The 21,648-nt window shown below is 33.8% G+C and overlaps 1 protein-coding gene across 1 annotated transcript in view; it reads left to right on the top strand.

Annotated features, from left to right (window-relative positions):
- The window catches only part of LOC142221295 (uncharacterized), a 112,502-nt gene that overhangs the window by 31,355 nt on the left and 59,499 nt on the right, over positions 1–21,648 (top strand). Inside the window, exon 2 of the mRNA XM_075290962.1 lies at positions 2,326–2,393. The gene's annotated coding sequence lies outside the window, so the exon portion shown is untranslated. The remainder of the gene's footprint in view (positions 1–2,325; positions 2,394–21,648) is intronic.

The following is a 21,648-nucleotide window of genomic DNA, read 5'->3' as shown; positions in this document are numbered from 1 at the left end:
TTTGACAATTTTTACATGGCTGTTAGAGGCCATATACTAACGAAATGTACCAAATTTCAACCGCATCGGATGACTTTTGCTCCTCCAAGAGGCTATAATTATGGACCGATATGGACCAATTTTTGCATGGTTGTTAGAGACCGTATACTTAGACCACGTACCAAATTTCAACTGGATCGGATGAATTTTACTGCTCCGGAAGGCTCCGCAAGCCAAATTTGGGGATCGGTTTATATGGGGGCTATACGTAAACGTGGGCCGATATGGCCCATTTTCAATACCATCCGACCTACATCAATAACAACTACTTGTGCCAAGTTTCAAGTCGATAGCTAGTTTCGTTCGGAAGTTAGCGTGATTTCCACAGACGGACGGACAGCCGGACAGACGGACAGACGGACGGACGGACGGACATGCTTAGATCGACTCAGAATTTCACCACGACCCAGAATATATATACTTTATGGGGTCTTAGAGCAATATTTCGATGTGTTACAAACGGAATGACAAAGTTAATATACCCCCATCCAATGGTGGAGGGTATAACAAAAATATTTTTTAAAGTGTTTACATCATTTTGAACTACTAATCATCTTCTTAGAATCAACATATGAAATTTTTTCTAAACCGATCCACATATTTGACTTGTTGAGCATATAGACGACACCACTTTTATACGTTTTTCATTAAATTGGAAATCTAGAGGTACTTTAGGTCCATAAAGAGCTGTGCCAAATTTAGTATATATTGGTACTTGTTTTGATATAGGTGTCATATAGACCGATCTCACGATTCGATTTCTTGAGAGCATGGAACCTGCATTTTTAATCTTGGCTTAAAATTTGAAAAGAATTTGAATTTGAAGAAGAATTAGAACAGTTGTGCTAACATTAATTTTCTATTTATTGGTCCATATTTTGACATAGCCCCCATATAGACCGATATTTTAATGTAAAGAGCTATACCAGATTTAGTATATATTGGCTCGTGATTTGATATTGTTCCCATTGGACGCTTTGCATATACAGGGTCTTGGATTCAACCAGGGATGGAAAATACAATTTTTAAGAAAGTACAAATAAGGTATGTTTTTGAGCGAAAAGGTACTTTTCACTAATTAACTTTTCAATCAAGATAGAAACAATTAAGTAAATGATTGAACATTTTAAAATAAAAAAGAAAATTGGTATAATTAACTTTTTAATCAAACTCGGAAGACTCATTTTCAAGTAAAAATTTATTTCAAATAATAAATTTTTTACTCAAACTACAAACACGTTTTTAATGAAAGATTAATTGATTTTTGCAATCAACAACAATTAAATTTTTAATTGAATCAATTAAACAATTAATTGAAATTTGCTAATGAAATGAATTAATTTTTTAATCAAGTATTTTTTAATGTCCACTTAAAATTGTCATTGCTAATATCATTTTCGTAATCGAAGACATTTCAATTAAAAATGATTAAATCAGTAAAAATTGTGTGTAGAATCGGGCGAACTCATTCATAGGAGAGAAGTTCACCAGTGTGGTATAGACTAAATAGTCTAAGTGAGCCTGAAATATAGAGCTGCCACTATACCCAACTTAACCTAATAAAGTTCCGATACAGACCGATCTCTCGATTTGACTTCTTGTGGCGTAGAAGCCGTAATTTTTATACGATTTGAGTAAAATTTAAAATAAGGAAGTAGTTTAGATCCAAAAAGTGAATTTTTTTCCAGGATTCCCAATCTTGATTTTCGGGTATCCCGGAAATTCCCCGGATATTATGTGGTGGCTCTCTCAAGCCTAGAACTTCTAGGCTAGAAGATACCAATATTATCCCATATATTATGTAAAGATTCATATATTTTATGGAAGATTCCATGAACATTATCAAAAAATTATAATTTTAAAAGAAGAATTTGATTTTATGAAAAAGTCCACACATTTATAAAAATATAGAAATTTATATACAAATTCATATTTAATTTTTCTTTTCTGTAAATACAGATGTCAATAACAATATTGGCGACTCAAGAAGGAAAACTATCTCTTAATGTAAAACATACAAAATTTAATTTGGAAATTTAAACTTCACATAACTTTTTCCCCAATTCCATTTGGTTCAACATAAAACCGGTAGCACTCATTGACGAGGGAGAAGTTCACCACCTGAGGTTTCACAATGGAGCGGAATAGCCTAATATATCAGGCTACCAATAATTCGAACGTAATTTTTGCTAATAGTCGGATTCTTTATCCACACTTTAATAATCTATGACTTAACTATACAATCTAAACTAATTTATTATTGCATTATTTTTTCATTCTCATTAGGAAAAAATCGCTACCATTGTAAATACCTAGAGAGTGATAGTTAAGTAGATGTTTTCCGCTTGTAATGGGTAAGTTCAAAAGCATTAGTTACCACAATTTTCCTTTCATATTACATCCCCATTCCTGAGAAAAAAAAAACAAATGTTTCTAAGGGGCCTTTCTAAAATATCACCTGCATTCAGGGTTGGCAATAAAATTTCAAGAAAAATCATCACTTTTTCCGAATAAATCGTTATAATCGGGGCAATGCGTTTTACAAATCTGCAAAATTTTGGCAATGTAAATAATATTAAAATAAAACATATTAAATAAAAACAAAACAAAAGTATTTATTTAATATAAAACAGAAAATTATAAATTATTAAAATTTAAATTCTTATAATAAATAGTTTTTAATTCAACAATATAAAAAAAAATAAAAAGTCAATCCTTACGTTTATCGGATAATTATGACAGTATGTGTTTTTTTTTTGTACTGTACTATAATTTTATTATAATTATTGCATGCTTATATTGCACATTCCGAGTAAGTCATTGCTAATTTTGGTATTAAAATTTTAGTCAAATGTTTTATTTCCAAAAGCTTTTCCACTTTATAGTTAATTGAAATTGAATGTTTTTTCAATTAATAAATTAATTGATATAATTAACCTTTTAATCAAGATAGAAACATTAAGTTAATTAAGTCAATGATTGAAAATTTAAAATTTTTTATTAAAAAATTAATTACTACAATTAACTTTTTAATCAAATTCGGAAGACTAAGTCAGTTAAAACAAGTAAGGAAAGTCTAAAGTCGGTCGGGGCCGACTATATTATACCCTGCACCACTTTGTAGATCCACATTTTCGATACTATATCAAATCCATCAAATATGTTTGGGGCTACATGTAAAGGTTTGTCCCAAATACATACATTTAAATAACCAACCAAATTTGGCACGCATAGCTACAATGCTAGTTCTACTCCTTGTGCAAAATTTCAACAAAATCGGAGCAAAAAATTGGCCTCTGTGGTCGTATGAGTGTAAATCGGGCGAAAGCTATATACGGGAGCTATATCTAAATCTGAACCGATTTCAACCAAATTTGGCACGCATAGCAACAATGCTAATTCTATTCCCTGTGCAAAATTTCAACTAAATCGGAGTTAAAAATTGGCCTCTGTGGTCATATGAGTGTAAATCGGGCGAAAGCTATATATGGGAGATATATCTAAATCTGAACCGATTTCAACCAAACTTGGCACGCATAGCTACAATGCCAATTCTACTCCCTGTGCAAAATTTCAACTAAATCGGAGCAAAAAATTGGCCTCTGTGGTCATATGAGTGTAAATCGGCCGAAAGCTATATATGGGAGATATATCCAAATCTGAACCGATTTCAACCAAATTTGGGACGCATAGTTGCAATGCTAATTCTACTCCCTATGCAAAATTTCAACTAAATCGGAGTTAAAAATTGGCCTCTGTGGTCATATGAGTGTAAATCGGCCGAAAGCTATATATGGGAGATATATCCAAATCTGAACCGATTTCAACCAAATTTGGCACGCATAGTTAAAATGCTAATTCTACTCCCTGTACAAAATTTAAACTAAATCGGAGTTAAAAATTGGCCTCTGTGGGCAAATGAGTGTAAATCGGACGAAAGCTATATATGGAAGCTATATCTAAATCTGAACCGATTTGGCTGATATTTTGCAAGTTTCTCGAGACCCGTAAAATATTCGGATGTACGGAATTTGAGGAAGATCGGTTGATATACACGCCAATTATGACCAGATCGGTGAAAAATATATATGGCAGCTATATCTAAATCTGAACCGATTTTTTCCAAAATCAATAGGGATCGTCTTTGAGCCGAAACAGAACCCTATACCAAATTTTAGGACAATCGGACTAAAACAGCGAGCTGTACTTTGCACACAAAAATACATCAACAGACAGACAGACGGACAGACAGACAGACAGACAGACAGACAGACAGACAGACAGACGGACATCGCTAAATCGACTCAGAATTTAATTCTAAGACGATCGGTATACTAAACGATGGGTCTCAGACTTTTCCTTCTTGGCGTTACATACAAATGCACAGTACCACAGTAGTGGTGAAGGGTATAAATATGGGAAAAATTTAAATCTGAAGCATTTTTAAGGAAACTTCGCAAACGTTTATTTATGATTTATCGCCCGATATATATGTATTAGAAGTTTAGGAAAATTAGTGTAATTTTTACAACTTTTCGACTAAGCAATGGCGATTTTACAAGGAAAATGTTGGTATTTTGACCATTTTTGTCGAAATCAGAAAAACTTATATATGGGAGCTATATCTAAATCTGAACCGATTTCAACCTGATATGGCACGCATAGCAACAATGCTAATTCTACTCCCTGTGCAAAATTTCAACTAAATCGGAGCAAAAAAATTAGCCTCTGTGGTCATATGAGTGTAAATCGGGCGAAAGCTATATATGGGAGCTATATCTAAATCTGAACCGATTTCAACCAAATTTGGCACGCATAGCTACAATGCTAATTCTACTCCCTGTGCAAAATTTCAATTAAATCGGAGTAAAAGATTGGCCTCTGTGGTCATATGAGTGTAAATCGGGCTAAAGCTATATATGGGAGCTATATCTAAATCTGAACCGATTTCCACCAAATTTGACACGCATAGCTATAATGCTAATTCTACTCCCTGTGCAAAATTTCAACTAAATCGGAGCAAAAAATTGGCCTCTGTGGACAAAGGAGTGTAAATCGGGCGAAAGCTATATATGGGAGATATATCCAAATCTGAACCGATTTCAACCAAATTTGGCACGCATAGTTAAAATGCTAATTCTACTCCCTGTGCAAAATTTCAACTAAATCGGAGTTAAAAATTGGCCTCTGTGGTCATATGAGTGTAAATCGGCCGAAAGCTATATATGGGAGATATATCCAAATCTGAACCGATTTCAACCAAATTTGGCACGCATAGTTAAAATGCTAATTCTACTCCCTGTGCAAAATTTCAACTAAATCGGAGTTAAAAATTGGCCTCTGTGGTCATATGAGTGTAAATCGGGCGAAAGCTATATATGGGAGATATATCCAAATCTGAACCGATTTCAACCAAATTTGGTACGCATAGGTACAATGCTAATTCTACTCCCTGTACAAAATTTCAACTAAATCGGAGTTAAAAATTGGCCTCTGTGGGCAAATGAGTGTAAATCGGACGAAAGCTATATATGGAAGCTATATCTAAATCTGAACCGATTTGGCTGATATTTTGCAAGTTTCTCGAGACCCATAAAATATTCGGATGTACGGAATTTGAGGAAGATCGGTTAATATACACGCCAATTATGACCAGATCGGTGAAAAATATATATGGCATCTATATCTAAATCTGAACCGATTTTTTCCAAAATCAATAGGGATCGTCTTTTAGCCGAAACAGGACCCTATACCAAATTTTAGGACAATCGGACTAAAACTGCGAGCTGTACTTTGCACACAAAAATACATCAACAGACAGACAGACGGACAGACAGACAGACAGACAGACGGACATCGCTAAATCGACTCAGAATTTAATTCTAAGACGATCGGTATACTAAACGATGGGTATCAGACTTTTCCTTCTTGGCGTTACATACAAATGCACAGTACCACAGTAGTGGTGAAGGGTATAAATATGGGAAACATTTAAATCTGAAGCAATTTTAAGGAAACTTCGCAAACGTTTATTTATGATTTATCGCCCGATATATATGTATTAGAAGTTTAGGAAAATTAGAGTAATTTTTACAACTTTTCGACTAAGCAATGGCGATTTTACAAGGAAAATATTGGTATTTTGACCATTTTTGTCGAAATCAGAAAAACTTATATATGGGAGCTATATCTAAATCTGAACCGATTTCAGCCTGATATGGCACGCAAAGCAACAATGCTAATTCTACTCCCTGTGCAAAATTTTAACTAAATCGGAGCAAAAAAATTAGCCTCTGTGGTCATATGAGTGTAAATCGGGCGAAAGCTATATATGGGAGCTATATCTAAATCTGAACCGATTTCAACCAAATTTGGCACACATAGCTACAATGCTAATTCTACTCCCTGTGCAAAATTTCAATTAAATCGGAGTAAAAGATTGGCCTCTGTGGTCATATGAGTGTAAATCGGGCTAAAGCTATATATGGGAGCTATATCTAAATCTGAACCGATTTCCACCAAATTTGACACGCATAGCTATAATGCTAATTCTACTCCCTGTGCAAAATTTCAACTAAATCGGAGCAAAAAATTGGCCTCTGTGGACAAAGGAGTGTAAATCGGGCGAAAGCTATATATGGGAGCTATATCTAAATCTGAACCGTTTTGGATGATATTTTGCAAGTTTTTCGAGACTCATAAAATATTCGGATGTACGGAATTTGAGGAAGATCGGTTGATATACACGCCAATTATGACCAGATCGGTGAAAAATATATATGGCAGCTATATCTAAATCTGAACCGATTTTTTCCAAAATCAATAGGGATCGTCTTTGAGCCGAAACAGGACCCTATACCAAATTTTAGGACAATCGGACTAAAACTGCGAGCTGTACTTTGCACACAAAAATACATCAACAGACAGACAGACGGACAGACAGACAGACAGACGGACAGACAGACGGACATCGCTAAATCGACTCAGAATTTAATTCTAAGACGATCGGTATACTAAAAGATGGGTCTCAGACTTTTCCTTCTTGCCCAGCAAAAAAATTTGGAAGTTCTTCTGAAGGCACAACTTTAAAAGCACTTCCAGAGGATGCACTCCCAATGATGTTCTTTATTTTAACTGCCCAGGAAGTTCTTTTCATTCAATTTTGTATAACATGCTTTTTTCATACTTTTAATGGGTATTTTTAACTTTTTTTTGTTTTAAATAGGTTAAGAACAGAGTAAGAATTCATAAAATGGTACAAACCATTTAAATTTTGTTGAAAAAAAATCTAAATCCAATTTGAAAAAATTGTGAATTTTTGAAAATATTTGAGGTCAAACGTTTCATACAAGCGTTTGGATCCATTAAAAATTATAAGAAATTATAAAAATTATTTATTTGATAAAATATCATAGAATTTTGTAATTTACATCCAAAACATTGAATTCGGATCACACCTAAAGAAGTGATGCAAATTCAGTGCAACGGCTGTTGAAATGGAGGACTTCCGTCCAATGACAAGCCCATGTTAAATTCATCGCTTCTGCGTCAATTATGCACCACTTCCGGATCCAAAAAGAACATTTTCATTACATTTTTGGCGACGCTTTTTTTGCTGGGTGGCGTTACATACAAATGCACAAACTTATTATACCCTGTACCACAGTAGTGGTGAAGGGTATAAAAACAATATAAAATTAAATTAAAAATGTCACCCCCGCGGAGATTTGAACGTGTGGCTGTTGACATTTTAACTTCTATGGAAGTTCTTTTGGAAAGGTTTTACAACTTATGAAAAATTTCAATTTTTTATTGAATTTAACTGGAAAAAATATATTTAGTTATAATGTAGTTATAATGTTATGCTGTTATATAATGTCGTATTCAATGGCGTTTGTGGCTGAGGCGTTCTGTTATGGTGCCAATAGACCCAGGATCAACGACCGGCGGGAGCAAAAGTTTTTCAAAACGTAAAAATTGGATAATAAAAAAATAAATGTGTAATAAAAAATATTGATAAAATAAAAAGTGAATTGGTGAACATTTTTAATTTTTTTTAATTTTTTCATTAAATGAACTTCCAAGACACAACTTCTAAAGTAATGCAAAGGATCCAAACAGGAGTGCTCCCGTCCTATGACCAGTCCATCTAAAATTTATTGGACATGATCAAAGTTTGCACTATTTACGGATCAAAAATTGGGGATTCAAACTATTTTTTTTTGCTGGGAAGTTAAAGTTACTTCCATCTCGAGAAAAGCATTTCTGGGTGTACATTAAAAGTAATGACTTTGGAAGAATTTTTTTTTTTTTTGCTGGGGCTACGCCCAATCATTACCTATTGTAATTATTGTTTTACTATGCCTAATAGGATAGGATAAATATAAAAGATTCTAAAATGTCGAAGGTAACTGGTAATGCGTCATGGAACACTGCTGATGATCAACGAAACCCTCAATGATTTGCTCACTCAAAGTCTTAAGGCAAAATTCGCACAAAGTGGGGTATATCTGAAAATGTTGAATAATTTACGACGATTAAAAAATTGCTTTCTTTAGGTTTTTGGTTTGTTAGAAATGAAAGTGAGTCTTTCTATAGCCTCCCCTGAATATGCGAGAAAAATGTTAAATGACACTTGAATTGTTAAATGATCAGTGCCGGATAATAGAAAAAGGCAACATTAAAATTAATGGATGTTTTCTATGTTGAATTATATTTTTTCTTGTTGTTTACTTTGGATTGATTATTGTGCAAAAATGGGGTGATAAAAACAGTCATTAGAAAATAGAAAAAAAAAAACATCAGGAAAATCCAATATAATTATCAAACTCCTTAGATAGACAACATACAGTACGACATTATCTTGGTGCTTTTAGCAGTCTCAATTAAGTTTAAGGCAGATTTGATGTAGTTTCTAATTACCGTCATAGTTTGAAAAGACTGTGAAATGTTTTATTTTAGAAATCGTATCGACCGTATATCTTCCTTATTTGGCAAATCCATTAAACACATTTGAGGCGGTAATGAGTCAAGTCAAGAGTATTTTCCCTGCAAGAAAACGTGAGAATATTATTAAGAGAAAGAAATGTCATAGGCCTTCAAGCTTTAGTTTAACATATTTTTTTGAGGTGGTTAGCAAGAGGTAAAGATTGGTGAAACAGATGTTATGATACCCTACACCAACCCTTTTTCAATGGTATTGCTTTATATGGTTTATAATAAATTCAAATTTTATCATGATCTTGCTTCCTCTTCTTAAACTCGTATGTGTTTTGAAGATGAATTAAATAATTTTAGTTCCGTCAATATGTTGTTACTAAACGAGTGCCAATGGGCTGCAATATTTCCAAGATTAGGCCAAAATATATTAATATCACTGGCTTTACTTATAAGTTCATTTACCCAAAATATTTGGTAACATTTTGGTAAAATTTAAGAGAATCTTTGGTAACAGTTTTGGCAATCTGCTTTCTTAATATTGAGTCAAAATTTTACTTATGTATTTCAGATGTAGATTTAACGTATACATGTGAGCCTCTTCTGCCGCAGTCTCTAACATAAACACGTAATTTGGCGTATTCTTGGGAAATTTTAGTATTTTCTTTAAGAAAAAGCGTTGAAAAAAACAAGTTATAAAAACTTGAATTACACGCAGAGAAGAAGCATGATTGCCACGACCCTATTTGAAGAGCAAAATAATATGATAGGAGATATTTTTGCGGCAGCCACATAACATTTTCACCTGCAATCATGTTGGCTCATAGTTCTATATTGATACAAAGAATTTTGTTTGAATTAAAAAACAATGGTCACTATCTAAAATGTTATGGTATTCGTCAAAAATGTTTTTCGTCCAGTTAAAAGAACATGGTCACAACCCAAAATGTCATGATCTTTATGAAAAAACTTTTTTCGTCTTCGAAAAAAGGACGCCACTTTTAAACTAATTCATTGTTTATTTGTATTTACAATGTCGTGCAAGCAAACATCACATATTTTTATATACTCAACAATAAGTAATCATGCCATATTTACTTCGTGTTCATCGAATGTACAAACGCAGACATCATGTGACTGCAAATAAATATAAATGATACCAAACAGGAAGGCCGTATGTACTTGGTATCAATATTTATATAATGAATTCGAAAATAATTTTTAAAAATTTTTTTATGGAACAGTTTTTGAGATATCCCGTTATTTTTAGTTTTTCGCTCTTTTTTCACTAAACAAATTATATATCGAGTTAGAAATATCGTACTTAAATGAAAGGTATTGAGATGACAAATAATCGTGTATAATTGTATCTGCAATAAGTTAAGTGGTTCAAAAAATATCGATGCAAAAAGCAAATTTTCAAAAAATTGTGTTTTACTGTTACCCTTTTCCGCCGAAAAAGTACAAACCATTTTTTTCCAATTCAGCTGATCAAAATACATAAGAAAAGTCACCTTTCATGAAATGTAAATTTTCAGTGTAAAGTAGTGTTATTATCTTTTTCGCACCCATTGGGGGCTGAAGCTGGGTTTGTTGTCACTCCAGAACACCTTAACACACTCAGCCACAAACCCCATTAAACACGAAGCGTCGAAACGCCAATTCAAATGTTTGTGATATGACACCAGGTCATAAAATTAACTACTAAAATTAACTACTTCTCAGGATGCTCTTTATTAGTATGAATGAGAAAATATATAACGCAGGTTTAAATCTCACAAGCGGTGAATTTTTTATAACACCTTTTTCTAAAATATTGTTTTTACGATTTTTATACCCTCCACCATAGGATGGGGGTATATTAACTTTGTCATTCCGTTTGTAACACATCGAAATATTGCTTTAAGATCCCATAAAGTATATATTCTGGGTCGTGGTGAAATTCTGAGTAGATCTGAGCATGTCCGTCCGTCCGTCCGTCTGTTGAAATCACGCTAACATCCGAACGAAACAAGCTATCAACTTGAAACTTGGCACAAGTAGTTGTTATTGATGTAGGTCGAATGGTATTGCAAATGGGCCATATCGGTCCACTTTTACGTATAGACCCCATATAAACGGACCCCCAAATTTGGCTTGCGGGGACTCTAAGAGAAGCAAATTTCATCCGATTCGGCTGAAATTTGGTACATGGTGTCAGCATATGATCTCCAACAACTATGCAAATATTGGTCCACATCGGTCCATAATTATATACAGCCCCCATATAAACCGATCCCCCGATTTGGCTTGCGGAGCCTCTAAGAGAAGCAAATTTCATCCGACCCGGATGAAATTTGGTACATGGTGTAAGTATATGGTCTCTAACAACTATGCAAAAATTGGTCCACATCGGTCCATAATTATATATAGCCCCCATATAAACCGATCCCCCGATTTGGGTTGCGGAGCCTCTAAGAGAAGCAAATTTCATCCGACCCGGATGAAATTTGGTACATGGTGTAAGTATATGGTCTCTAACAACTATGCAAAAATTGGTCCACATCGGCCCATAATTGTATATAGCCCCCATATAAACCGATCCCCCGATTTGGCTTGCAGAGCCTCTAAGAGAAGCAAATGTCATCCGATCAGGCTGAAATTTGGTACATGGTGTTAGTATATGGTATCTAATGACCATGCAAAAATGGTCGAAATAGGTCCATAATTATATATATAAACCGATCCCCAGATTTGACCTCCGGTGCCTTTTGGAGAAGCAAAATTCATCCGATCTGGTTGAAATTTGGTACGTGGTGGTAGTGTATGATATTTAACAGCCATGCCAAAAGTGGTCCATATCAGTCCATAATCTTATGTAGCCCCCATATAAACCGATCCTCGGGATTTGGTTTTGGAGCCTCTTGGAGGAGCAAAGCTCATCCGAGTCAGTTGAAATTTGGTACATTGTGCTATTATATGGCTGTTAAAAACCATGCCCAACTAGGTCCATATCGGTCTATAGTTATATATAGCCCTCAGATAAATCGATCCCCAATCACACAAAAATTGGTCCACATCAAGTTCATAATTGTATTAGCCCCCATATTTCAATTCTGGCTCTCTACCACTTATGGACTAAGTCACAATTTCGAAAACCATGTTAAGAAGTTTAAAGACACCACAACCCAAGTAATTCGATTGTGGATGACAGTCTTTCGTAGAAGTTTCTACGCAATCCATGGTGTAGGTTACATAAGATTCGGCCTGGCCGAACATACGGCCGTATAAACTTGCTTTTATTTAGTTATATCGGCATACATTTTTGTATAAATTTTCTCCATTTAAACTCAAGAACGTAACTTTCTTTCTAAAATAAAATTTGCATAACTTATTTCTAAAGAATTTCCTACTGTATATATGCGTATATTTATATATAATACACCCTCAAAAAAAATCGCCTCTCTAACATATGTTCCAAATATATTTTGCAGGAAGCACATATATTATTGGATACTGCCGAAACATTAATATGTTTGTTTTATGTGAACATATTCTATTTTTGGAAACATTTTGAGCCAAAAATATTATATGCTTGGAAGAATTTTCCCCAAAGAAGATTGTGCTCATTCCCTAATATAATTTTCACTTCCACGAAATTTTTTAGTTCTTGGCACCTTTTTCTGTAATACAAATAATGTTGAAGAAATTATTCAATTTTATAATTTTTTTTTTTAATTTTACCTTTCGCCTGGACGGAGAATCGAACCGAGGACCATACAGTTTGTAAGCCAACACACTACCACTGAGCTACGTAGCTGTTATAGTCACCAGAAGACAATTATCGTTATAAGTTACATTTATATAGCATAGTTTGCAGCGCCCACGAGCCCATGCAAACATAACATTATTTAACAGAAACATACATGTGTTGGCAACGTGGAGCAGTGGTTAGCATGTCTGCCGTACATGCAAAGGGTCGTGGGTTCAATCCCTGCTCCGACCAAACACCAATTGTTTTTTTTTTTTTTTAATTTACGCATTTATATTTATACTATATTAAATTTTTATAATGAAACTTCGAAATGTGGGTTATTAAAGATTTACAGTCAGAAACAGTGCTTGGTATAAACGAAATGGACTGAGCTTTTGGATAAAATATTATTTTTTTATTGCAAAAATAACAATTTTGTAATAAAAAACTGGTTTTGGTATAAAAGTTTGATATTTTGGAAGGAATTCAAAAACTCTAACAAAGGAAGAACGTGGGGTCGAGTATAAACATACATAACTAATTTTATAATATACACAAATTAAATAATATTTAGACTTAAATTAAATAATATTTAGACTTAAGCGTATAAAATTTTTGGCCTTATCATAAAGCAGTTTCCGAAACAACATATAAGCGGTTTCACAGAAATTGCTCTCTTTCGATTCTCTCGCTGTGTTAATTTGATATCTTTCGTCAACCCTCCCGGTTTTTATCTCTATTTCTTTCTCTATACTCTCTCTCTCTCTCTTTCGCTCTCTGAATAAAATATCACAACATATATACGTTTACTCGAAATTTGTAAATTTATATATGTTTACATTCACACATATAATTTTTATGAAACATGCATGCCCCAAACATAATATATTCTAACATATTAACATATGTGTTCCAAACATTTAGTGTTAGTTTGAGAACATTACATGTTTGCACTTAAATATATTGTGTTTAAAAATTGTGCCCGAAACACATTTTGTTTATATCGAAACATATGAAAAACATATTTTTCTAACAGTGTAATATATAAATTTATAGGAAAAAAGCGTATATAAAAAGGAATTGGTTTTTATTGACTTTATATTCGTTATCAAATGTAACACGTTCATATTTGCCCAAATGAATGACATTTCTCAAGTGTCAATGTCTCTAATCTGAAGATTCGAACTGAGTTTGTGAATAAAGTCTAAAACCAATATTACATTTAGAGCATCGTTTGGTGTCGTACAACATATTCTTGTGATATATAAGCTCTCAATTAGTTGGTCATTATGCAAAAACAATTTTTTAAATGCAGCATGTTTGGAATTAAAAATAATATTGTCGATTTTATTCTTTGTTCTTTGCGTATACCAAGAAAACGGCATTATACAAATACATTTGACTATACCTACCAGACGTTATCACCTCTATATGTTTTTTTTTTTCATTTTTTTTGACTAATTGAAACTAACAACATTTATTTATTAACCATTTTCTGATCCCATGAATTTCATATTTAAGCCAAACTATGTGAGCTTTACCTAGCACAACATTTTCCTCATTGATAAATGACTTGACATTTAATTGTTCACCTATTATGCCCAGACTATTATGGGTAACCATTTGTGGTAGGTTGATGATGAAGAAGAACGGTCATTGTAAGACATTTGGTAAAAGTGAAATATTACACACCGAAATCTTTTGCCAAATGTTAACGTTGTTTTTATTTTTTTTTTGTTTTTTCAAATATAAAAGAAATCAAAACAATCGTTTACAGTTACGCGTATGATAAATCGCAAACGAAACTTTTAAACCATCTACCAAAAGCCGATTAGAGATACAAACAAATTCGTTGAATTGCCAACATTGTTTTACTCTGGAAATATCCAATGAATGTTATTTCCGTAAGTTTCGAACATTCCTCGATACATTGTCAATTCTTTTCAAATGGCGATGCAAGCCACCAAGAATGAATCAAAAAGAAAATGGAAAATACAAAAAGAAATCCCAGAAGATAACAAATCATCATCATCGTCTATTGAGTAGAGACTGTTCAAGATGACTCTGTACTGGAATGGTGACTTGCAAGTCACTCATATTGTGGATTAGAGCCGAGTTGGAAGCGAACTCATTTGTGAGTTATTACTGGAAGCTTAAGATTTCATTATGACCATCACCTAGGCCCCGGTAGCATTTGTTTGGTTGGATAGATCATGGTAATTGCTTTAATTTGTCATGCATGGTGGTCCGACAATGGTAGTTTTATTTGGCAAATATTCACAAGTTGCAATTGGATATGTGTAGTGTATGTTTATCAGGGTGGGTCGAACGAAAACTACACTCAAAAGGCACTGAACCCAACAAGAAGGAAAATATAGATTAATTTTAAAAAATTTTAACTAAAATGTATGACCAGCGGCGATTTCACGCCGATATCACAATAATAAGTAAATATTTTTCGAAAAATTCAAGAAAATTCATTAGACATAATACATTTTTTTCACTTGTTGAAGAATATTTCGTAATTTCTGAGTTATACACAAAGCATAAAGATTTACTAAATTCGTATTTCCCACATTTACAAATACATTTTATGTTATGACTTTTAACAGGTTGGCTGATAAGTCCCCGGTCTGACACATAGATGGCGTCGCTAGTATTATTTTTATATAGTACCGCCCTTCAAATGATTCGTGTCAAAATTTGACGTCTGTAAGTCAATTAATTTGTGAGACAGAGCGTCTTTTGTGAAGCAACTTTTGTTATTGTGAAAAAATGGAAAAAAGGAATTTTGATAAAATACTTGTTTTGATAAAATACTGTTTTCTGAAGGGAAAAAATACGGTGGAAGCAAAAACTTGGCTTGATGATGAGTTTCCGGACTCTGCCCCAGGGAAATCAACAATAATTGATTGGTATGCAAAATTCAAGCGTAGTGAAATGAGCACGGAGGACGGCGAACGCAGTGGACGCCCGAAAGAGGTGGTTACCGACGAAAACATCAAAAAATCCACAAAATGATTTTGAATGACCGTAAAATGAAGTTGATCGAGATAGCAGAGACCTTAAAGATATCAAAGGAACGTGTTGGTCATATCATTCATCAATATTTGGATATGCGGAAGCTCTGTGCAAAATGGGTGTCGCGCGAGCTCACATTTGACCAAAAACAACGTGTTGATGATTCTGAGCGGTGTTTGCAGCTGTTAACTCGTAATACACCCGAGTTTTTCCGTCGATATGTGACAATGGATGAAACATGGCTCCATCAATACACTCCTGAGTCCAATCGAAGCGTGGAAAGACTCAAAAGTCCGCTGGCAAAGTAATGGCCTCTGTTTTTTGGGATGCACATGGAATAATTTTTATCTATTACCTTGAGAAGGGAAAAACCATGAACAGTGACTATTATATGGCGTTATTGGAGAGTTTGAAGCAGGGCTGCCAATTTTGCCGATTTATCGGCATTTTGACGATTTTTTACTCACAAAATGGACAATTCCGATTTTTTTCCGATTTTAACGATATTAACTAAGTTCTTTAGACACATAGTTTAGGGAGTTAAAGTGTTAACATTTTGAAGAAATTTTTTAATAAATTAAAATAAATTTGAAAAATTTTGGGAAAAAAACTCGGAAACAAAAAAAAACAGCAAACGTATACATTTTTAAGCAAAAAACTAAAATTAGATGATAGTTGGAGAATAATTCATTGGATGGGATATTCTGTTCAAAAAATAACCTAAAATGAAATAACTCAAGTTGTTTTAATACCAAAATGGATAATGATTTACTCAGAATGTGCAATAGAAACTAATTATGATAAAATTCTAGTATAGTATAAAAAATAACCACATATAGGCATATCTATCGGAAACACCATAAAAATCACCTGTTTTGGAAAACACGAGACTTTTTCTTTAATTTCAAAATATTTAATTTTTAAATAAAAATCTTACTCAATTAATAACAATATTTTAGGAAAATAGATTTTTTATACAAAAATGACTAAATATTTTTGTTTAACCAGAAAATGATTTTTATGGTAATGTTATTTGTATACAAAACTGATTTCTTTATATATTTTTTTTATTGAAGTGCATAGTTGTGTACATTAACTTTCTGTTTTGTATATGTTTTGTGTTTAGCCAAAAAATATGTATAATTTTAATATTATTTATATTGCCGATTTTTTTGACGATTTTTAAAATGCAAGTGCCGATTATGACGATTTTTATCCAAAAATGTGACGATTTTTCTTGAAATTTTATTGGCAGCCCTGGTTTGAAGGTCGAAATCGGAAGTCGAGTCTTAATTTGGAAAATAAAGTTGTCGTTAACTTGTTTTTAAAGAACTTTGAAAGCATATGAAGAAAGAAAGCTGAAAAGCGAAAAATTAAGATGTGCTTCCTAGAGTCAAGTACACAAAACCCAAATTTAAAAGAGAATTTTGTCTTAAAAGTATACTTAATTGAATTCTCCGCTTCTTTGGCTCGGAATCAATACCAAACTTGTAAAAGTAAAGACAAAATCTTTGGAACCGGGCATGCTTTTTTTTCAGTGCAGCAAAACATCCCAGACCATAATATTGTTCCCACCATGATTGATGGAACTTATTGTATTTCTTGGATTTAGGCTTTCCTTTCAGCCTTCGTACTAAATTTCTACCATCCGATCCATGCAAGTTAAACTTTGAGTCGGAGTAAAATATATAAAACATTTCTTGTTTTTTGTGAAATTAAAGGCACACTAACCTATTTTTCTTAGAAATATGAGTAAGTGGTTTTTTGACATATTTGTATAATCACACACCGACTTCTAAAGCTCTACATCTGATCGCTATGGGTGATATATCCAATTTTATTTAATTTTTGACCCCTTTAGATGATATTTGAGTGAATTGTTGCATAGTTCAATTGATTGTATTTATGATCTTCTACTGGCGCAGTCTTAGGTTTTCTTCTACCTAAGTGCGCAGTTTTGGTGAATCCTCTGTTTATAACTCGAGACGCAGTTGATTTGTGGACAATGTACACTTCCGAAATTCATTTTTGTGATACCCAAACTTCAAAATCATCGATATTTTGCTTTTTAATATGTTTATTTTTTAAATATGTTGATTATACTTATGGCAGGTTATTTTATAGAATTATTCCAAAAATACAGTATAAAGGCCTATGACGATCAGTTTATGACCATATTAGACAATGAACTTAACGATATTGCTACAGTGCCCTTTTTGTACGTTTAATTTATCCACTTATAGGACCTTATGACTATCCCAGCAAAAAAAAACGTCGCCAAAAAAGTAATGAAAATGTTTGGATCCGGAAGTGGTGCAAAATTGACGCATAAGCGATGAATTGAACATGGGCTTGTCATAGGACGGAAGTCCTCCATTTCAACAGCCGTTGCAATGAATTTGTATCACTTCTTTAGGTGTGATCCGAAAAAAAAACCTGAACACCCCTCATTTTGAAGGTGTGTGTGTGTAGAATGTTGCTCCTATTTTGATTTTGGAATTCAGTTGTCAAAATGCCGTCCAAGCAAGAAGAGCAGCGTATCAAAATTTTGCTCGCGCATCGCGAAAATCCGAGCTACTCGCACGCAAAGCTAGCAAAATCCCTTAAAGTTGCCAAATCAACCGTTACAAATGTAATTAAAGTGTTTGGGGAACGTTTGTCGACAACCAGGAAGTCTGGATCGGGGGGAAATCGAAAACCGGAAGCCGCTGAGACGACAAAGAGAGTTGCCGGTAGTTTCAAGCGAAACCCTAACCTCTCTCTCCGAGATGCCGCAAATAAGCTGGGTGTATCGTCTACAGCCGTGCATCGAGCCAAAAAACGAGCCGGACTATCGACTTACAAGAAGGTAGTGACTCCAAATCGCGATGATAAACAAAATACGACGGCCAAAGCGCGATCCCGGAGGCTGTACACGACGATGCTGACGAAGTTTGACTGCGTGGTAATGGACGACGAAACCTACGTCAAAGCCGATTACAAGCAGCTTCCGGGACAGGAGTTTTATACGGAAAAAGGAAGGGGAAAGGTAGCAGATATTTTCAAGCACATAAAAGTGTCAAAGTTCGCAAAGAAATATCTGGTTTAGCAAGCCATCTGCACCTGTGGCTCGAAAAGCAGCATTTTCATAGCTTCCGGGAAATTTACGTGAAAGAGTGTTTGAATAAACGTCTGCTGCCTTTCCTCAGGAAACACGGTTGTTCCGTACTGTTTTGGCCGGATTTGGCATCTTGCCATTACGGTAAAAAGGCCATGGAGTGGTACTCCGCCAACAACATGCAGGTGGTTCCCAAGGACAAGAACCCTCCCAACACGCCAGAGCTCCGCCCAATTGAGAAATACTGGGCTATTGTCAAGCGGAACCTAAAGAAGACCAAAAAAACTGCTAAGGACGAGCAGCAGGTCAAGGCAAACTGGCTTTCTGCGGCGAAGAAGGTGGACAAGGTGGCTGTACAAAATCTGATGGCAGGTGTCAAGCGTGAGGCCCGGCAATACGGATTTGGAAAAGCGAAAGCCTAACTGAATATTTTTCCTGAATTTTATACTAATTGAACTTGAAAAAGAAATTTAATTTGATTTTTTAAATAAACGATTTCACCGATTTACACGCGTTTTCCCTTGACCAAATTTTGACCGTATCACCCTTTATCACAAAATTTTTTAATTCACATCCAAAACACTGAATTCGGATCACACCTTAAGAGGTGATGCAAATTCAGTGACACGTCTGTTGAAATGGTGAACAAGTCCATGTTAAATTCATCGCTTCTGCGTCAATTTTGCACCACTTCCGGATCCAAAAAGAACTTTTTCACTAGTTTTTTTTGGCGACGCTTTTTTATATATTCCATATGCCAGTAACAACTAAACTGATGAAAATTTTACTGTTTAAGTTAACCGGAGTTAACGGATGTTTGCAATTTACTTTCTGTTAACTGTCAGTTAAACCCTAACGGAGCTACATGAAAATTACCGTAAGTGCTTAACCCTTTGACAAACAGAAGATACATTAAAGTTTTTAACATTAGGTTTATTTCGGTAGTGAAAGGGTTAATATAGTATCACTACAATTATCATGAAGTCTACTTTAAGCCGATACGTTGATAATTTCCGAACTATTTGTTCAAACCACCTCAATATACTCATATTCCTTATTTTTATACATTAAACAAAACGCGCATGGGTATTTGTTTATATGTATTGTGGTAAAGAAATATTACATTTGGTGTGATTTTCTTTCAACTTAAAAAACAAGGTAACCAATCATTTGTGTATATAATTTGTATCTACAATTTTGTTCAATTATTTATTCTTTACAAAAAAATTTAAAAATTAAAACAATGGTGAAAAAAAAATAATTTTTATCACTTTCAGTGTAGTTCTATCAAATTGAAATTGAATTGAATAAAACTGAAATTTTTTCTAGAATCAAATATGCGAAACTAAATTTTTTTTATATTTTGAAAATTTCGAAAGAAATAATAAAATAATTATTGTGCAATAAAAATAAGTTAAGTTTAGCATAAGTTTAATAACAAACTTCTTTCTGTGCATATCAAAAATAGGTTTTCGACGATATTTTATAACGGTAAGTTGGTAATGTTGAAATTATATGGCGATATAGAAATGACGGGTTTACTAAATGCGCAGCACTTAAAATTAGGGTAACATTTTAAGATGATATAACGATATTTATCTCTCAGTAGAATTCATCCTACACCTTTAATAATGAAACTAACAACTATCAATAACAACAAGTATATACGGCCGTAAGTTCGGCCAGGCCGAATCTTATGTACCCTCCACCATGGATTGCGTAGAAACTTCTACGAAAGACTGTCATCCACAATCGAATTACTGGGGTTGTGTTATCTTAAAACTTCTTAACATCGTTTTCTAAATTGTGAGTTAGTCCATACGTGGTATCTATTAGACAAAAAAGGTATGTATAGGTAAGTCTACAAATAATTACGAATCGATATGGTCTTTTGCACGGTACGTAGGGAGCCAGAATTGAAATATGGGGGTCGCTTATATGGGGGCTATATACAATTATGAATTTGATATGGACCAATTTTTGTGTGATTGGGGATCGATTTATCTGAGGGCTATATACACGCAAAGAAAAAAACGTTTGGAAAACGTGTACCGAAAACGTTTTTCTTTTGTTGGAGTTTTTTGAATTGCTTCGAAAATTTTAAACTTTTATCACCAAAAAAATTCGTTCGTTACAAAATTTTTATTTTTTCAATAAAAAAGTTATTTTTGAAACAATAACACAGTCCATTTCGTTTATATCAAACACTGTTCTTTTCTGACTTTAGGTCTTTAATAAGACACATTTTACATTTCAAAATTTAATATACTACAATGTAATGTTGAAAATTTTTTCGGAATCTTCCGAACATATCTGTAATATATGTAAAAAAACAAAAACAAAAAAACTTTGGTCGAAGCAGGGATCGAAACCACGACCCTTGGCATGCATGTCGGACGTAGCAACCACTGCTCCACGGTGCCAAACTAAATGTTTGTTTCTGTTAAATAAACTTTGTTTATTCGGTTCGTGGGCGCCGCAAGCTATGCTATATAAATATAACTTATATGGATATTTAACTATTGATGACCATCACAGGTACATAGCTCAGTGGTTAGTATGTTGGCTTACAAAGTGCATGGTCCGCGGTTCGATTCTCCGTCCAGGCAAAAGTTAAAAAAATTTTAAAAATTTATAAAATTGTATAATTTCTTCTACATTGTTGGTATTACAGGAAAAGATGGTAAGAACTAAAAAAACCTCGTGGATGTGAGAAAGATGTGAGGGAAAATGCAATTAGCAAGAAACAATGTTTTTTTTTTTTTTTGAGTTTGTTTTTATGAAATTGTTTTTACATCCTGGAAAAGAATAAACGTTTATC

Source organism: Haematobia irritans, chromosome 1, assembly GCF_050003625.1.
Source record: "Haematobia irritans isolate KBUSLIRL chromosome 1, ASM5000362v1, whole genome shotgun sequence".
Lineage (NCBI taxonomy): Eukaryota > Metazoa > Arthropoda > Insecta > Diptera > Muscidae > Haematobia > Haematobia irritans.
The sequence above is the reverse complement of the archived record's forward strand: the minus strand, read 5'-3'. Positions and strand labels throughout refer to the sequence as shown.